At 37.2% G+C, this 19,599-nt stretch overlaps 1 pseudogene; it reads left to right on the top strand.

The window, feature by feature from the left end:
• The first annotated feature begins 19,281 nt into the window (after positions 1–19,281).
• Positions 19,282–19,381, top strand: LOC127124415 (uncharacterized; annotated as a pseudogene).
• Positions 19,382–19,599: the final 218 nt, after the last annotated feature.

The raw sequence follows: 19,599 nt of genomic DNA, 5'->3' as shown, positions 1-19,599 counted from the left end.
TATCCAAAAAATACGGGACTTTCACCAAAAATCTTTAAATATTTTTCTCTTTCATTTTCTGAATTAAAATTATTTTTTGGATTGATTTTGATATTTTTCATGAATTAAATATTTTTTTTGCATATTTTTAATTGTTTAAAAATACTTCTGAATTTTCAAAAATGATGAATTTTTTTGTCTAAGGTCCTTTGACCTTGGTTGACCTAGGATAAATCTCTTGGCCATTTATTTGGTGTTTTGAAGAGATTTTAGGTTTTGACCAATTTAAATTGAATTTTAATTGATTAATTGTGTAAAAATTATGTTGAGCCATTTTTATGGTCTTGTGATGTTTGACTATTTGTTTGGGCCTTGGTCAAGATTGATTTGACTTTTGTTGGATTAAAATCATTGGATTTAGGGGATTGATGAAATGTACATTTCATCTCCCAAAATGAATGAATGAATGATTTTAATTTGATAAAATTCCTCCCATGACCAATTTGTGTTTCTATGCCTACCTCCCCTCTTCATCTTCATCCCTATTCTTGCCCATTCCTTTCATTGACCAATGAAATCTCAAATATCCTAAGGCTAATTGGTTCATCAATGACCTTGTGTCAGATGAACCAATACAAGTATGGATTAGATAGGTCCATCCCTCTTGATCTTTTCTTTTAGTGTGTGGTATGTTTTAGGAGTTTGGTTCATTATACCAAATCTCTAACATGCATTAACACCTAAATTTCTATTGCCCGACCTCAGATAGTTGTGACTTCTACATAAGTCCATTTACGATTGCTTAACATAGAGCTAAATTTGACCCTAAAGGCATAACATTCTAGTAAGTGAGATTGTAAGTCTCCCATCCTTCATGGTATTATGTGGAAACTTGACCTTTCTTCCTTCTTATGGAAGATGTCTTGGTTTAAGGATTCATGCTCGTGAATGGATGGTTGAGTATTCTCCAAAGAATGACGTAATCAATAAAAAAGAAAAAAAAACCACTAACATTCAATTAACCTTGACTAACATTTGACTAACTCTTATTAATATTGCTTTATTTTAAAGTCATTTACTTTATGCAATTTAATTTTCAGTCATTTATCACTCATTGCCATTTACATTTCATTTAACTTGTTTATGTTTATGCCATTTGAGCCATATCTTGTGATTGTATATATTTTGTTTGTGCATTTTGATTTTGTTTGTGGTCTTAGGACCTTAAAACAATTAATAAACAAAAACCCTAAAAAAATGTTTGGTGGACTGTTGATCGTGATCTGAACTTTTGGACTTAGAACTAGGCAACATTCCTTGTGCAAAAAGGACTTGGCCAATGCCAACATTTTGAGACCAAGTTATTATGAACTGAGCCCTCATCTGATGCAAGTCTTGGGATTTATTTGAACTCATCTGCTACATTATCTTGGTGCAAAGTGTTATTTTGATCTTGTGTCTAATGCTTTATTCTAAGTTGATCAAGGAATATTTCATCTGGTACATGAGAAGACACATAAGATTGCTAGCTATGGGATCTACTTGCTTGGATGTGGCTATCTTTATTTGATGCCTTGATCTCCATGATGTCTGATGTTGCTAATTGCCTGATTGATTATTGCTTGATTCAAAGTCCAAAGGGAAAATGGGTTTTCTATATGACATACTTGTCTGTTGGATTGCATCCCATTGGTCAGATCCTTTCAACTCTTAAATTTTAATTTTATGCTTAGGATAGCCTATTCATCTTCTCCCACTTCTTAAATTTCAAAATCTCCCCCCCTTTTCAAAAACTTTCTTGGCTTGTGATTTTAAACTTAGACATGTTTAATGATTATAAACTTTGTCCTTGTGCCAATGGAGTTTCAAACCTTTTCTAAAATCAAATTTGTAAATAAACTTAATCATATTGACTTAAAATTTCAAAAGACAAAAAGAACTAACAACTTCATTCAAAATTTTGGCCCCTTTGTGCCATTTTCATTTAAACTTCTATTAAAAGCAATTCACATACTTTGAAATTGTTACCACGGACTCCCTCATTTTTATGTTGGTACATAGGCACAAGTCTGAAGGTCTTGTCAAACACAAAAATATAATCAATGAATTCTTTCCTCATCCCCACACTCTATTTTTTCGCAAACATCTTTTATACCAAAAAAACATACGCACATAAAAAAGGGCTCCCTATGAGTACCTAGGACACTTTGAATGCTAACAACTTCCCTCTATGTAACCAACCCCCTTACCTGTAATCTCTGGTAGTTTATTAGTTTTGATTTGAAAACTTCTTATCTTTGAGTTTTGTTCGTACTTTTCCCTTTTCCTTTGGAAACAACAAAAGCGTGGTGACGACTTTGATTTTATTTGACGTTAAGCTTATCCATAGCTTGATGGTAATGAATTTACCGCTACAGAAATTAAGTGGCGACTCTGCTGGGGAGTATTCCTCAGTGGGTTTAGCCTACTTTTTTATGTGTATATATTTGTATATTTTGATGTTTGTATTTTTGTTTGTATGATATAATATGTCTGTTGTGCTTGGTGATCTCTGAGTGATGAGATAAGTTCTAACCTGAACTTGAGTGTAATTAAGATAAAAGGATGGTATAGTCATGTTCAACTTATGTGGAGTAGTCCTTAACAAGTTGGCTTGAGACCCATCTACTCAGTGGTGACCTTTTTGGAGTTACTAATGTCACACAAGTTATTTGTGGTTAGATATTATTTTCTATGATTTGCGGTCCGAGAAGCTGAGGACTGTAGAACATTTAACCCAACTTGGCCTATTTAGGACGTAGTGCGGAGACTGTTCAAGTGTAGACCTGATAACAGTTGTTACGCACACTCAGACGAGTTTCTCTTGAGAATATTATGGGTTGATGAGTCAGTCATCCTAACCTGTAATATCCGATAGATGCGATTAAGACTCTGGGAACTTCTTAGAACATAATCTATAGGTTTTTATCCTTAGTACACTCCTTTAGGATGGTTCTTAACCTGACTCCATGCTCGTGACTCGCAACAAACCCTTTGATTCTTGGTTGATCCGATTAAGTCTCGTCAATATCAATGGAACTTGGGTGTTGATAAGGTGAAAACCATAATCCACCAAAATGGATGATTGATCTTGATGATGACTTGATCCATCCCTTGACCTTTGTTTGTGTTTACCTTGTGTGTGATCCCTTGTTTCTGATTGTTGCATTCATGCATACATGCGCATCATGACATTCATCACAGAAAAATAAATTTCAAGGAACTGAGGTCTTATTTGCAAATATTTTCAGACCATGGATTGTGGACGAAGGAACACTAAGAAGTACAGTTTCAGATGTCTTGATTTGAAGGAGCTAAGGAAGTTGTCATCCTTTGTATTAGATCCCTTGGAATTCAAGCAACATCATGGGAAGCTTTTGTCTGTGTTATCTACTGATGTAGTGGAAGGACTTCTGAGTGTTTTGGTTTAGTTCTATGATCCTCTCTTTCGTTGCTTCACTTTTCCCGATTATCAACTTGTGCCTACGTTAGAGGAGTACGCCCATCTCTTGGGAATACCAGTATCTGGAAAAGTGCCTTTTAGTGGATTGGAGGAGATTCCCAATCTCATATCATAACTGAAGCTCTTCATCTAAAGAAATCCGAGATTGATGCTCATTTGATGAAGAAAAGAGGAATTATAGGGTTGACTTCTGAGTTCCTCATTGGTAAAGCTACTGTTTTTGCTCAAGCCGGTAGTATGAATGCTTTTGAAGCTATCTTTGTGTTGCTCATCTATGGTTTAGCTTTGTTCCCTAACATTGACAATTTTGTGGATGTTAACACCATTAGAATCTTCTTGATTGGGAATCATGTTCCTACTCTGTTGGGTGACATGTATTTTTCTTTGCATTTTAGGAATTCTAAAGGTGGTGGGATTGTTGTTTGTTGTGTGCCTCTTCTGTACAAGTGGTTTATTTTGCACTTTCCTCATACGCCTGCTTTCTTGGAGAACAAACAATGTCTAAGGTGGTCTCATAGACTCATGTCCCTCACTAATGATGATATTGTTTGGTGTGATTCTACATTAAGTAGCTTGGATATTATTGACAGTTGTGGTGAATTCTCTAATGTGCCTCTCATTGGTACACAAGGAGGAATCAAGTACAACCCTACTTAGGCTCATCATCAACTTAGGTTCCCCTTGAGAGATAAACCTAGTAACACTCAGTTAGAAGGTCTCTTATATCAAGAGGGTAAAGATCCCCAACATTTGAATCAAAGGATGATACATGCTTGGCATAAAGTGCATAGGAAAGGAAGATCCGAGTTTGGTCCATGCAACTATGTAGCTTTGGAAGCTTACACTACTTTGGTAAAGAAGAGAGCTTTGGAGTTGAAGATGTTGTATGCTTGTGAAAGACCTATGTCTTTGGTTGTGGATGATCCATAAACTCTCCCTAACCAAGATGTAGAGGAGTTGGAAGACACACTCACTAAGATGAAGTAAGAGAAAGATATGTGGGAAGAGCAATTCCATGCTTTGAGCCAAAAGCATGAAAAGTTGTCGCTTGAGTCGAAAGACAAGGATGGACTTATTGGACTTCTTGAAGACCTAGCAGTGAAGAGACAGAGAGAGCCAGAGGGTCTACCTTCCTCTAGTATGCCTCAACCTTCCGGTGCTTGGAAGAAAATTGTTGATCAGCTTGTCCTTGAGAAGGCTTAGATGAAGACATCTTTTGAGTCCGAGATTTGACGCATCCGAAGGAAGTACGCGCCCACAACTAGATCATCTGATACCGTTGCTAAGGGATCCTTAGGATGATTAGTTTTCTTTTCTCTTGTATTTGTCTTTTGGTTTCTGAGATTGTATTCAGTGTAATCCTTCCAAATTTTATGAATAAAAAGAGATTTTATGGTCAATCAAATTGTTGTTAGTATATATTTGCAAATATAACTTCATATGTTCATTAAAATTTAAATAAATAAAAACATTGCATTTCATGCATCATTTGCATAACAGGTTTTCTTCCGCCAGATGTCTTATCGGTTATTCTTCTGCGCTTCAGCCAAGCTGACTCACCGTTACAACACTCATGCTAATCAACCAAGGATAATGGAGCATCTAGAGCAAGAAAAAGGAGAGTTGAAGGACGAAATCGCCAGGTTAATAGCATTGATGGAGTCTGTCATTGCTGCGCAAAATCAATCTTCACCAACTCCTCCCTAGAGGACTGTTATTTTTGAGGTTGTTACCTCGACCGTTCCTGTTGCTGCCATCCAATCTGGTCCCTCTATACCTGCAGGATTCCCTTAAGTAATGCCATCCAACTTTATGCCTGAAGGGTATGCGCCCACTTTTGTTTCTCTATCGACATCTAGCCTGGTCGTGTCAGTGCCACCTCCAGTTGTTCACACTCTGCCTCGTGTTGAGGACACCATCTACCATTCTGAGCCATCTGAAGGTCCAGACGTGTATGAGAAGATGGACAAAATGAAGAATCAGTTCCTTGAGCTGCGTAGAGTTGAAGACTCTGAGAGGAAAATACTTGTTTGGGAAGAGTGCTGATGAGCTCTGCCTAGTGCCTAATGTGAAGATCCCGATGAAGTTTAAAGTCCCTGACTTTGAAAATTATAAGGGAAATACTTGTCCGCTGAGCCATCTTGTTATGTATGCCAGAAAGATGTCTACTCAAACTGATAATGATCAGTTGTTGATTCATTACTTCCAAGACAGTTTAACTGGTGCTGCTTTGATATGGCATATGGGGTTAGACGGTGCAAGTGTCCGTACTTTCAATGACTTGGGTGAAGCCTTTGTTAAGCAGTACAAATACAACGATGATATGGCGCCCGATAGAGACCAGCCAAGGTCTATGTCTCAGAAGGATAAAGAGACATTTAAAGAATATGCCTAGAGATGGAGAAAACTTGTTTCCCAGATTAGTCCATCATTGGAAGAGAAGGAGATGACGAAGATCTTCCTGAAAACGTTGACTTCGTTTTATTACGAACGTATGATCGCCAGTGCCCCCAATGACTTTACCGAAATGTTAAATATAGGGATGAGGTTAGAAGAAGGGGTCTGTGAAGGACGTCTGTCCAAAGAAGAAACGTCAGCCAGTAAGAAGTATGGGGGGTAGTTTCGCCAAGATGAAGGAGGGGAAACTAATTCAGTGTCTATGGGGAGGCAGAGGAGGCCTCACGTAAGAAAAAGTTCTCAACCTCGTCAATACCAATATCAAGTTCCTTCAGTGATTCTAGTTTTTTCAAATAATTCCAACAATCAATCTATTCTGATTCAACAACAACAACGTCAACAACAACCGCAACAAAGAACCAACAACAACAACAATAATAATAACCAACAAAAATTTGAGAAGAAGAAGGTATCCTTCGACCTTATTCTTATTTCGTATGCAGAATTATACCCGTCTCTGGTCCTTAAGAACCTCATTCAACCCAAAAATCCTCCACAAATTCCTAAGCCACTTCCATGGTGGTTCAAACCTGAACTTCGTTGTGCTTTTCACCAGGGACCCCCTGGCCACGACATAGAGAACTGCTATCCGTTGAAGTATGAAGTACAAAAGCTTGTGAAGAGTGGGATGGTGTCCTTTGAGTATCGAGTGCCTAATGTGAAAGCTAATTCGTTACCCGCTCATGGTAATGCTTCTGTAAACATGGTAGATGGTTGTCCTAGTGAGTACAAGGTTTATGATGTTCGCCATATCAGACAATCTTTGATGGCAATTCATAAGGATATCTGTTTGGTCAGTGACTATGAGCATGACCATGATGGTTGTGTGATATGCAGTGTGAACCCTCATGGATGTGTTATTGTCAAGAGGGATATTCAGAGGTTGATGGATGAAGGACTCATTCAAATTTTCTAGTCAAGAGATATAGATGGTGTGAATTTGATTGTGCCTATGTTTAAGACCCCGGAGCGGGTAGTTATCCAGTTCGATAGTAGTAACAACAACAATGTCAATAGATCAACATTGCCGTTAGTTATACAGTTAGCGGGCCCTGTTCTGTATACATCCGATAAAGCTGTGCCCTATTAATATATTGCCACAATGATTGAGAATGGTCAAGAGGTTCCTCTACCAGTAGCAGATTCTGTGGTGAATATTGCTGATATTATGAAGGTGACCCATAGTGGTCGTGTGTTCAGTCCAGTTTTCCCTAAAGAGGCAGAAGATGTTGTAGTCAGTAAGAAGGCAGAGACTCTAGTAGTAAATCCGGTTAGCACTTCAGTGTGTCAGTCTGGTCAATCCAGCAAACTGAAGGCTAGTGATGATGATGAGGTTTTGAAGTTAATAAAGAGAAGTGAGTTTAATGTGGTAAAGCAGCTGCTCTAAACCCCGTCAAAGATCTTTGTGCTGTCTTTATTAATGAACTCTGAGGCACATTGGGAGGCATTGCAGAAAGTGCTCGAACAAGCTTATGTAAAACATGATGTGATTGTGGATCATTTTGACCATATTGTTTCCAACATCACTTCTTGCAATAATTTGAGTTTTTGTGATGAAGAGCTTCCCGAGGAAGGCAGAAATCATAATTTGGCGTTGCATATTTCTATGAACTGTAAGGAGGATGTTCTGTCCAATGTGTTGGTTGACACTGGGTCATCTTTAAATGTGTTGCCAAAATCTACTTTGACAAGGCTTTATTATCAAGGCGCCCCAATGAGATACATTTGTGTGATTGTTAAGGCGTTTGATGGTTCTCGAAAAACCGTCATTAGTGAAGTGGACCTTCCAATTAAGATAAGTCCGAGTAATTTCCAAATTACTTTCCAGGTAATTGATACCTTCCCGACCTATAGTTGTTTATTGGGAAGGCCATGGATTCATGAGGCAGGAGCAATGATGCCTACTCTTCACTAGAAGTTGAAATTTGTGAAGAACGACAAACTTGTCGTTGTTGGTGGAGAGAAGGCACTATTGGTAAGCCATTTGTCATCTTTTTCATATGTTGATGCTGAGGAGGAGGTTGGAACTTCGTTCCAAGCCTTATCTATTTCTAATGAAGTAAAGAAAACTAGGGCACCCATGTCTTCTTTAAAAGATGCACAAAGGGCTATTGAGGATGACAACATTGATCAGTGGGGCCGTATGATAGAGATTGCTGAGAACAAGAATAGGGTTGGATTGGGATTTCAATTAGGATCGTTCAATGTCAGAGCTGAAGATGTGCAAACGAGTTTCTACAGTGGAGGGTTCATTCATGGGAATGATCAACACTCAGCTGTTGTAATTGAAGACAATGAAGGCGAAGCTTGCGCCAACTTTGTGATGCATGGCCAAACTTGCAACAATTGGGTTGCTGTTGATGTTCCTACTATTATTCATCGCTCTAAGTAATTTTTTTTTCATTTTTTAAGAAAAATCATTCTCCTATGCCTAAGGGAGAAGTGAACATTGTTGGGCACTTTTATTATTATCATCAATAAAAGACAATTTTATTCATCCGCATCTATGATGTTTTATTTTCACTTTTTTCTTTTTTGAAAATGGTAATCACAAAGAACATAAATAAATAATAATATTCCATCTGCATAATATTTGGTCACAATTCACTTCTCTAAAATCAAAATATCAAATCATTATGCAGATTGATTCTCAAACCCATCGAATACAATGATCCTACTCCCTCTCCAAACTTTGACTTCCCTGTGTTTGAAGCTGAGGAAGAGGTTGATGATGAAGAAGTATCTGATGAATTATCTCGTTTACTTGAGCACGAGGAAAAAGCCATTTAGACATTCGAAGAGCATATTGAATTAGTCAACTTGGGTTCCGAAGATGATGTGAAAGAAGTCAAGATTGGGTCTCAATTGTGTCCAAAGGCTAAGAAGGGGTTGATTGATCTTATTCGAGAGTATTCAGATGTGTTTGCTTGGTCCTATCAAGACATGCCTGGTTTGGATTCTGAGATTGTGGAGCATAGATTGTCGTTGAAGCCAGAATGCCCGCCGGTCAAGCATAAATTGAGAAGAACTCATCCTGATATGGTAGTTAAGATCAAAGAGGAAGTGTAAAAGCAGATTGATGCTGGTTTTCTTGTTACCTCTGAATATCTGCAGTGGATGGCCAATATTGTGCCTGTTTCGAAGAAAGATGGAAAAATCCGCATGTGTGTTAATTATAGAGATTTGAATAAAGCTAGACCGAAAGATGATTTTCCTCTGCCACACATCGATATGTTGGTAGACAACACAACTAAATTCAAAGTCTTTTCATTTATGGACGGATTTTCCGGTTATAATCAAATCAAGATGACACCTGAAGATATGGAGAAGACCAAATTCATTACACCCTTGGGAACATTCTGTTATAGAGTGATGCCTTTCGGTTTAAAGAATGTTGCTGCAACATACCAGAGAGCTATGACCACTCTTTTTCATGATATGATGCATAAAAAGATTGAAGTTTATGTTGATGATATGATTGCCAAGTCAAGTGATGAAGAAGAAAACGTTGAGCATTTATTTAAGCTATTCCAGAGTTTGAGGAAGTACAAACTCCGCTTGAATCCCAATAAATGTACTTTTAGTGTTCGTTCTAGTAAGTTGCTAGGCTTTATTGTCACTGAGAAGGGTATCGAAGTTGATCCTGCCAAGATCAAAGTAGTTCAAGAAATGCATGCGCCCAGAACCGAGAAGCAAGTCATAGGTTTTCTCGGCCGCTTGAATTATATCTCAATATTTATATTGCATATGACTGCCACATGTGCGCCTATTTTCAAGCTTCTTCGGAAAGATCAGTCTTGTGATTGGATCGAAGATTGCCAGAAAGCTTTTGACAGTATCAAAGAGTATCTGCTTAAGCCTCCGATTCTGCTTCGCTTGTTGAAGGAAGACCTTTGATCATGTATTTAGTTGTGCTTGATTTGAGTATGGGTTATGTTCTTGGTCAGCAAGACGAATCTGGTAAGAAGGAATATGTATTTTACTACCTCAATAAGAAATGCACTGACTCTGGGACTCAGTATTCTATGCTTGAAAAGACGTGTTGCGCATTGGCTTGGGCTGCTAAGCGTCTGCGCCAATATATGTTGAATCATACTACTGGGTTGATATCCAAAATGGATCCAATCAAGTACATTTTTTAGAAGCCAACTTTAACTGGGAGAATTTCCCGTTGGCAGATGTTATTATCTGAGTATGATATTGAGTACCGATCTCAAAAAATGATTAAAGGTAGTGTCTTGGCTGACCATTTAGCTCACCAACCAATTGAAGATTATCAGTCAGTGCAGTATGATTTTCCTGATGAGGAGATTTTGTACTTGAAAATGAAAGATTGTGATGAACCATTGCTTGAAGAAGGACCAGAGCCTGGTTCCCGTTGGGGCATGGTATTTGATGGAGCTGTTAATTCGTATGGTAATGGAATTGGAGTAATGATTATTACTCCTCAAGGCCTCATTTTCTGTTCACATATAGATTGACTTTCATGTGTACAAACAATATGGCTGAGTATGAAGCTTGCATTATGGGGCTTGAAGAGGAAATTGATCTCGGAATCAAGTATCTTGACATCTATGGAGATTCAGCTTTGGTTGTGAATCATATCAAAGGTGAATGGATACGAATCAACCCGGTTTGATACCATATAGAGACTATGCGAGGAGGATTTCAACTTTCTTTACAAAGGTTGAGTTTCATCATATCCCTTGAGATGAGAACTGGATGGCAGATGCTCTTGCAACGTTGGCTTCAATAAATGTGATGAAATTTTGGAATGAAGTTCCCAATTTGACTGTGATGCGTCTTGATAGGCCAACTCATGTGTTCTCCATTAAAGAAGTTAACGATGAAAAGTCGTGGTATTATGATATCAAATGTTTCTTCCAAAGTCATATTTACCCGTCTGGGGCATCTTTGAAAGATAAGAAGACTTTGAGGAGAATAGCTGGAAACTTCTACCTGAATGGTGACGTGATTTACAAGAGAAACTTCGATATGGTTTTCCTCAGATGCATGGATAGACACGAAGCAGACTTATTGATGACTGAAGTCCATGAAGGTTCCTTTGGTACTCATTCTAATGGATATGCTATGGCGAAGAAGATGTTGAGAGCAGGTTACTATTGGCTGACAATGGAATCTGACTGTTGCAAGTTTGTGAAGAAATGCCACAAGTGTCAAATTTATGCAGATAAAATTCATGTTCCTCTGACACTGTTGAATGTCATTTCCTCTCCATGGCCCTTCTCCATGTGGGGAATTGATATGATTGGTATGATTGAGCCTAAAGCTTCGAATGGACATCGCTTCATTTTGGTGGCTATTGACTACTTTATAAAATGGGTTGAAGTGGCATCGTATGTGAATGTAACCAAGCAAGTTGTTGTAAGATTTATCAAGAATCAAATTATATTCCATTATGGTGTGCCAAGTAAGATCATTACTGATAATGGATCTAACTTGAACAATAATATGGTGGAAGCTCTTTGCAAAGAATTCAAGATTGCACACCATAATTCTTCTCCCTATAGACCTAAGATGAATGGGTTTGTTGAAGCTGCAAATAAGAACATCAAGAAGATCATTCAGAAGATGGTTATGACGTACAAAGATTGGCATGAGATGTTCCCATTTGCTCTGCATGGGTACCATACCTTCGTCCGCACTTCAACAGGGGAAACCCATTTATCACTTGTTTATGGTATTGAAGTTGTACTGCCCATGGAGCTTGAGATCCCATCATTGCGTGTCTTGATGGAAGTCAAGTCGACAGAAGCTGAATAGTGCCAGACCAGGTATGACCAGCTGAATTTAATTGAAGAGAAGATATTAACTGCCATGTGTCATGGTCAGTTATATCAGCAAAGAATGAAGAAAGCTTTTGATAAGAAGGCCAGGCCTTGTGTGTTCAGAGAAGGCGACCTTGTGCTTAAGAAAATATTATCTTTTAAACCAGATGCTAGGGGCAAATGGACTCCTAATTATGAAGGCCCATATGTTGTGAAGAGAGTCTTTTCAGGCGGTGCTTTGATTCTTACAACTATGGATGGTGAAGAGTTCACTCGTCCTGTGAACGCCGATGCAGTCAAGAAATACTTCGTCTAAAAAGAAAATAACAACTCGCTATGTTGAAAACCCGAAAGGGCGGCTTAGGCAAAAATGAGCGTCTTAGTGGATTGAAAACCTGAATGGGCGATCCAGGCAAAAGTTAGAGACATAAAATAGAAAATTATCCCGATAGATTGAGTACCCCAGCTTGGGGCAATCTAGGCAAAAATTAGGAATTATGGCAAGTAATTGCATTCGGTTGGTCCTAATCATTGGAGCAGTTTTGAGCAAGTCATTTGGTTCTAATTCATCATTCTCAACCGAAATCGAGAGCATAACTGATATTGAAGTTGGTAGGGAGAGTAGTGATCATTGTATTCAATGTAGCCCCTTTTCCATGTAAATTACCATTTTCAACTTTTTGTAAAGATCTATGGAGTCTTGTCATTTACAGACTACCATTCTATTAATAAAATTGATCTTTTTATCCAGTTGTTTCTACTCTTATTTATTTCAGCTAAATTGAATTAAATTTTTATGATGATAATTTTGAAAGGAATTAATAATTTAAAACCATTTTTTCTTAAGAATATAAAAGCAATCACTTTTAAAAGTAATCGATTTCAGTAAGGAATATCAACAGCAGTTCGAGAACAGGTAAGTCTTGACAATGCGAAGCCTTGTTGGTCTTCCCCAAGAAGAAGAAAAATACATGTAGAAAAAGAAGAAAAAATATATATAAAAAAATGGAGAAAGTAAAGAAGGATGTCATTACATATTCCTTCTGAAAAAGAAAAAAAAAGAGAATAAAAAGATAAAAGAAAAGAAAAATAGCGGAAATATTGTTGTTTGAAAGTGCATGAATGTAGTTCAACTCCCGCAAGTTCTTTCATGTCTCTTTTGTTTTGCTCTTGTTTTTCTGTTTTAAATTTTGAATTTCTAGTTTTGCTCGAAGTGTAAAAGTTCAAGTGTGGGGGAATTTGAATAGTGCATTTTGATACATATTCTTCTACTATTCTACTTAGGCAACTCTATAATTTATTATATTATTTTTACTCTTTTAGTGAGTTCTTATATTTAAGTTTATTTATGGCTTTATTTTATTTTCGTACTTTATTTTCAGCTTAAACAATTATTTGATACCTTGTCTCTGTGCAGATCATAACTTGATCTACGAGAACCAAATTGACGTGTTCTAATAGGCGTTGAAAAGATGAGAGATTAAGCTAAAAGTTTCATATTGAAGTCAGAACCTAATTCAGAGTGAAGAAGGGTCGAATAATTCTTAGTTCCATACTTAAGAAAGTACTTAGTTTTTGTGCCGGTTTTGTATTTTTTCGGGTTGATTGCTATTAGGCCCGAACTCCCTTGCTCTATTTAAACAACTTAGTAGTTTTAAGATTTACCATTCAGCATTCATGAAATAGATAATAGGGCATACGAATACCATGGAAAACTAATTCCCAAAGAGCTGATCTGTTGTATTCGAATTCCACTTTGAGGTTTTTATTAATTTCAGTTTAATTTCGATTTCTTTTCAATTCTTCCTATAAATTCGTTTGCTTAATTCGATTACTTTCGTTTGCCTAATTCGATTGTTTCTTATAGGATATAGTCGATTAAATTTGATTGTTTGTATGATCCTTAACTATAATCACGTTAGCGTAGCTTTTTCGTTATCGTGTTTGATTAAGTCGCATTTGCTTAATTCGCGCCTGCTTAAATATGTTTGCTTAATCCAGAAATTATAAACATATATCATATAATACCAATTGCACTTGTCAGGGGGTATTGTAATCGAATGGGATCGAATCCGCTAGGGAATTGAAATTATAAGAGTCGATGATAAGTCAGAAATCGATATAGTGGATTAGCTTATTTATCAATTTTGATTTTACCTTTAATCATCTTCGATTTAAGTTATGAATCTTAAAAACCCCTTATTTTCATTCTTTTTTCTACAACATTCAAGATTCCTTGTGTTATGACATTCGAGTGTCGCTTCCGTTTTACTACACTTTTAGACTTGTTTTTGACCCGTGTACGACATCGGATCAGTCACCCTGTCCACCTGACTCCATGCTCTTGATGTTGAGCCTTTAAACCCCTCATGTTTGTGATTATGTCATAATCATGCATTCATGAACATCTCTTTTTTTTACCTGGTTTTCAAGGAACTTAGGGACTTTATTTGCGAACATCGTAGGTAATTTTAGTATGGACTCTGGAAGGAGAAAAACTCATCAGTTTCATTTCAAACTTCTTGAATTGAAAGAGTTAAGAAAGCTAAGATGTTTTGGTGGCTTGTCCTCCTGATTTCAAAGACCAGTATGGAAGACTCTTGACTGTGTTGAATACTAACGTAGAAGACAGAGTTCTTAACACCTTGGTCCAGTTCTATGATTTAGCTTATAGGTGTTTCACTTTCCCTGATTATCAGCTTGCACCTACTTTGGAGGAGTATTCCTATTGTATAGGCTTTCCTGTATCAGATCATATATTGTTCAGTGATTTAGAGGATATTCCTTTATACCTGTTATTTTTTATTCTTATCTTATTACTTTACTCTTGTGTGTTCTAATTTTATTTTTGTATCATAGCCATAGCCTCTTATCTACTCGAATTGGATCTCGTCATTAAATTTGAAAAACATAAATAAAATGTTTGCATCATTTTTCATTTTCAGTCGAATTTTCAATCAAAGGAACGAAACCATGGAAGTGAAATAACTCAGTAAAAACTCCTTTAAAAGATGGCATGGTACGACTGCATCCAAAAAGGCCTTGTCGAATAAAAGGTCGGCCGATTGGGAACCTTCAGGCACTTCCTTATTCAACAATTGTTCAATTACTCTTTTACTCGTAAATGCAATGGTTGCATTAGGTTCGACAATAATGATATCCCCAACATCCCAAAACTAGTTGTTACCTCACCAGTAGTCGGAGATGATAAGGGTGAAGACCAACTGGTATGGAGTGCAAACAATGTCTGAACACATCAACCCTTGTCTTCCCAAGTTCAACCTTGAGCACACTTTCGAGCTTCACCCTTTCTGAAGCAAACCCCCACCTCTTTCCCTCCAAACCATCCAGACACCTTCCTTATAAATAGGTGAATGTGTCCTAGTGCCCAAGCATGCTGGAAAAGACCCCCTTCACATTCTGACTTTCCCCCACAATTCACCATTAATAGACCATCGGGTTTTTGATTCCAAAGCTTTTCAAACACAAATCTTTGCCCATAAACACTCTTCACACTTCACTTGAGCTTCCCAAACACCCAACCACCCTTCCCCGAGTCTCACTTGAGCTGAGTCATACCGTCGAAAAACTCACATGAGCAACTTCTGATCAGGTATAAAGACTCACCCCCATCTCTGAAACAGGTTACCACGTGACTCAAAATTCACTTCTGATCATTAACCCCAATATTACATCTTTGATTATTCCACTTCCATCATTTAATTTTTAATTTAGGTTTAAGTTGTTCATCTGATTCGTGATCCAGAACTCCTCACTCAGAGCCAATCAATCGCTCTTGAGTGAGGAGAACACTTTGTTTATGATCATACAACATGTCTTGACCCTTGATTTTGGTTAAAAACACTTGATTTCAATTTTTGATTTTGAGGGGTCGAAGGTTGAAGACGATCGTTGGCGCGTTATTTTGAATTCAAACGCTTGTGTTGTCATTCTATTGTTGGATGGTTCACGCGCGAGTCCCTTTTTTTAATCATTTTTAATATTTATTTAGTGGGAGCGCATTATCATCAAAACTGGGCCACTGGCCCAGTGGGTGAGGGGATGATTCCCACATGAACCCAAGGTCAAGGGTTCAAACCTGAGGAGTGCATCCTGACCATTATTTTTCATTCTATGTCATTTTTGTTTTATTTTTCCATTTTTATCTTTTCTTTTGATTTATTTTTTAACCCCTTTATTTTTATTATTTTGGAAAAATGTTGAACATTAACCCCCCCTATTTTTGCCTCTAGAGTTTAATGACGACCTTATTTATTTCATTTGAGAAATTATTAAAGGACTTATGAGGTCTTGAACTCTAGGGCCAATGATATCTACTTTTTGTCATGATGTTGGCTTGGTTAGGGTTGATTGAACCTTCCTAGTTTCAAAACTACTAATGGATTATCAAATGATCATCCATGGTACTTTGAATCATGGATAGGTTGCATGTGTTAACTTGGGTCATTAGACATGTAGATGAGGCTTTGCATGTGTTAACTTGTAGATTCATCTGATACATTGTTATTTCATTTGGTTTATACTAACCCACTAACCATTTACTTGTTTGTTTATATCATACACTAACTTGTTAATATTATGTCTTGTTCATATAATTTACTAACACTATCATTGTTCATATAACTTGTTAACATAACTTGTAAACAACTAAAATCAATCATTCAATTTTGGGTTTTGTATAGTCTTCTTTTTGTCAATCTATTGATACATGGACTTGAGGTTGAACAACTTTCATTGTTGTAAATCTAGGGTAAGTTGATCCATTGATCATCTTCCTTACTTTACATCAGTAATAAGTTATCCCTCGATGCACCATATTTTGAATCTATTGATCTAAATATCGATAATCCCCAAAAGTTATCCACTTGTTCATAACCCTAACTTTAACCTTGCTAACTTTGATTATTACTAACCTTTGTTATTATCATTGTTATTATACATTGCTATTTACTTGTTATGCCATTTACATTTAAGTCATCATTATCATTATCATTGAACAAATTCAGCATACACACTTTACTATTTGTCATCATTCAAAAATAACTGAAACATGATAAAATTAAAAGACCAAAAATAATCCACTTTACTTAATCACTTGGACTTAGAGGATCTCATCCTAGGACCTTTGCTTAGAGGCCTTTCCCATACTCTTTTTGTGATACTTTGTTGTAAACACTTGGGTTTATCTGCAACTTACATACCCGTTGTAAGAATGACATCATGGCACCACCTTAGGGGGACATGTTTGTAAGACCATTATCCTTTGTTTATCATAGATCACATTGTACACACAAGGCTTTATCTTGGGCTACCTTACAATTAGACCTTTTTATTTCTTTGTCGGTTTGCATTCATGTTGCATAAGCCAACTTTCATAATCAAATAAACAAACCCTTGATTCAATGTCAAGTGGTTTTTTCATAATCAAACTCAACATACTTAATAACTACGATTAGTATTGTATGCCAAGAGCCTTAAGTGGCGGAGAATAAGTGAGAATGGAGCGTTCCTATCCTCACTCGGATTATTTTGGACACAAGACAATTGGCTTGTTGTCTAGAATATTCACCTCCCCTCCTAGACTTTAGTGCAATCTATTCATAAACCCTTGTTTAAGGTAAAATCAACACAACCCATCAAACCTAGTTTTTGCGCCTTAGGGAATCAACCCGAAAACCCTTTTCTCAAAGGTAAAATTAACCAAACACACAAACATTTTATATTCCAAACTACAAAACTCTGATTCCTCATTCCCGAATGAGTGATACGTAGGCACAAGGGCCCCAATCCTTGGAGAGAACTATAGTAATGAAAATCCCATCTTTCACACATGTTCTTTTAAAATAAATAAATAAATAAGTGACAGATAAATTCCCATGTACATAAATAAACCCAAATGGTTCCCATGGAATACCATGGACGCGAGGGGTGATAATACTTACCCCTTGCATAACTGACTCCCAAACCCTAATCTCGGTTTCGAGACCGATACCCTATCCTTTTCTTGGCGCTTCCCGTGCACTTGTAATTCTCGAGGGTTTTATCGATTATTTCCCCTCGACTTCTCCCATATAGGCAAAATAAAATTCGGTGGTGTCTCTTCTGACATTCTCGTTCAGTCAGTCTGACACTCGTCATCCGAGACCCTAGTGGCAACACCTTATACCAAATATCATTTTCCTTTGGGTCACATACATATCCTTTTTGGGCAATTAACCAGTTCCCACCATGTTTACTCTTAGGTTCAAAGTTTATTCACGTTTTTAGGTTCCTTCAATACCATTATCTCTTGGTCCCAAGTTATATTTTTCATCACTTTTTATCAAATCTCTCTTTCCTTATCAAATCTCTTGCTACCCTTGTTCCACATTAGTTCAACGAACTACGAAGCTCTGACTTTCTCATTGCACGATGGTAATATGTAGGCATAAATAAGGCTTTGAACCCTTGGCAAGCACCACCATATTTATTCCCTATTCTGCCTTAGGGTACCATCCATATCTTTCATGATCCATATCATCTATCTTCAATCATAACCATTCATTTCAGTGACATACTGCCTTTATTTGGAACCAAATACCATTTTTCTTTGGGATTACACCTATACCCTTTTAGGAAAATGAACTAGTGTCCACATTTGTACCAAGAGATGTTTGCCTTAATGCCAAACACCTAATTCCTTTATTTTATGGCTTGATGCATGTTTCCTCTGTGGTGCACATTTCATTTCCTTGATGGATTCCAATAACACCGTTATTTTTTGGTTCCAATTATACCTTTTGATGGATTCCTGCTGTTGCTGCTTGTTGTTGTGCTACTTGGGAAACTTGGGTTTATAACATTTTGTTATGTGTATCCATAGCATCAAGCTTACTCGATATTTGTTTCATCAGCACATTCGTGTGAACATGTTGGTTAGCAAATTCTTTATTCTGTTGGGTTTGGGCTGTGATAAATTTCTCCAATAATAGTTCGACATTTGAATTTCTAGGTGCTTGGGAAGTAGTGGGGGCTCCTTTTTGATAACCCAGAGGAACTGGAGGTACTGGGTTTGGAGTAAACAAAGCATTGCTGCTCTTGTAGGAAAAATTAGGATGATTTCTCCAGCTATGGTTATAGGTGTTTGAGTATGGGTTCCCTTGGGCATAGCTTACTTGGTCAGTTGGAATACCAGCCAATAAATGACATTCAACGGTGTTGCTCCCAGGTGTTCCACATAAATCACAGTTAGGTGTCACAACAACTACGGTAGCTGCTGGAGTTACGATCAAACTTTCAATTTTTCGGGTAAGTGCATCCACTTTAGCATTGACATGGTCTATGCCATTAACTTCATACATTACACTCTTTAGTGGTGGTTTCTTTATAGGTGTTCGCTCACCTCCCCATTAGAAGTGATTTTGTGCCATGTTTTCAATGAGTTGATAGGCTTCTTCGTAAGGTTCATCCATTAGAGCACCACCAATGTCTAAATTTAGCTTAGTGTTGTACAGGAGACCATTGTAGAAAGTATGGATAATCAGCCACTGCTCAAGTCCATGATGGGGACAAAGCCTCAACATATCCTTATATCTCTCTCACGCTTCGGAAATAGATTCATTGTCTTTCTGCCTAAATCCGTTGATTTGGGATTTTAGCATAGTAGTTTTGCTAGGTGGAAAATACCATGCTAAGAAGACTTTCTTCAATTTGTCCCATGTAGTGATAGAGTTGGATGGTAGAGACTGGAGCCAAGCTCTCGCTCTATCTCTTAAAGTAAAAGGAAATAGACGTAATCTTATGGCTTCAGGATTAACACCATTTGCTTTCATTGTGTCTGCATATTGTACAAACACTGATAAATGAAGGTTT

Source organism: Lathyrus oleraceus, chromosome 2 (genome assembly GCF_024323335.1).
Source record: "Lathyrus oleraceus cultivar Zhongwan6 chromosome 2, CAAS_Psat_ZW6_1.0, whole genome shotgun sequence".
Taxonomy (NCBI): Eukaryota; Viridiplantae; Streptophyta; class Magnoliopsida; order Fabales; family Fabaceae; genus Lathyrus; species Lathyrus oleraceus.
This window is presented reverse-complemented; position numbering and strand designations above follow the sequence as displayed.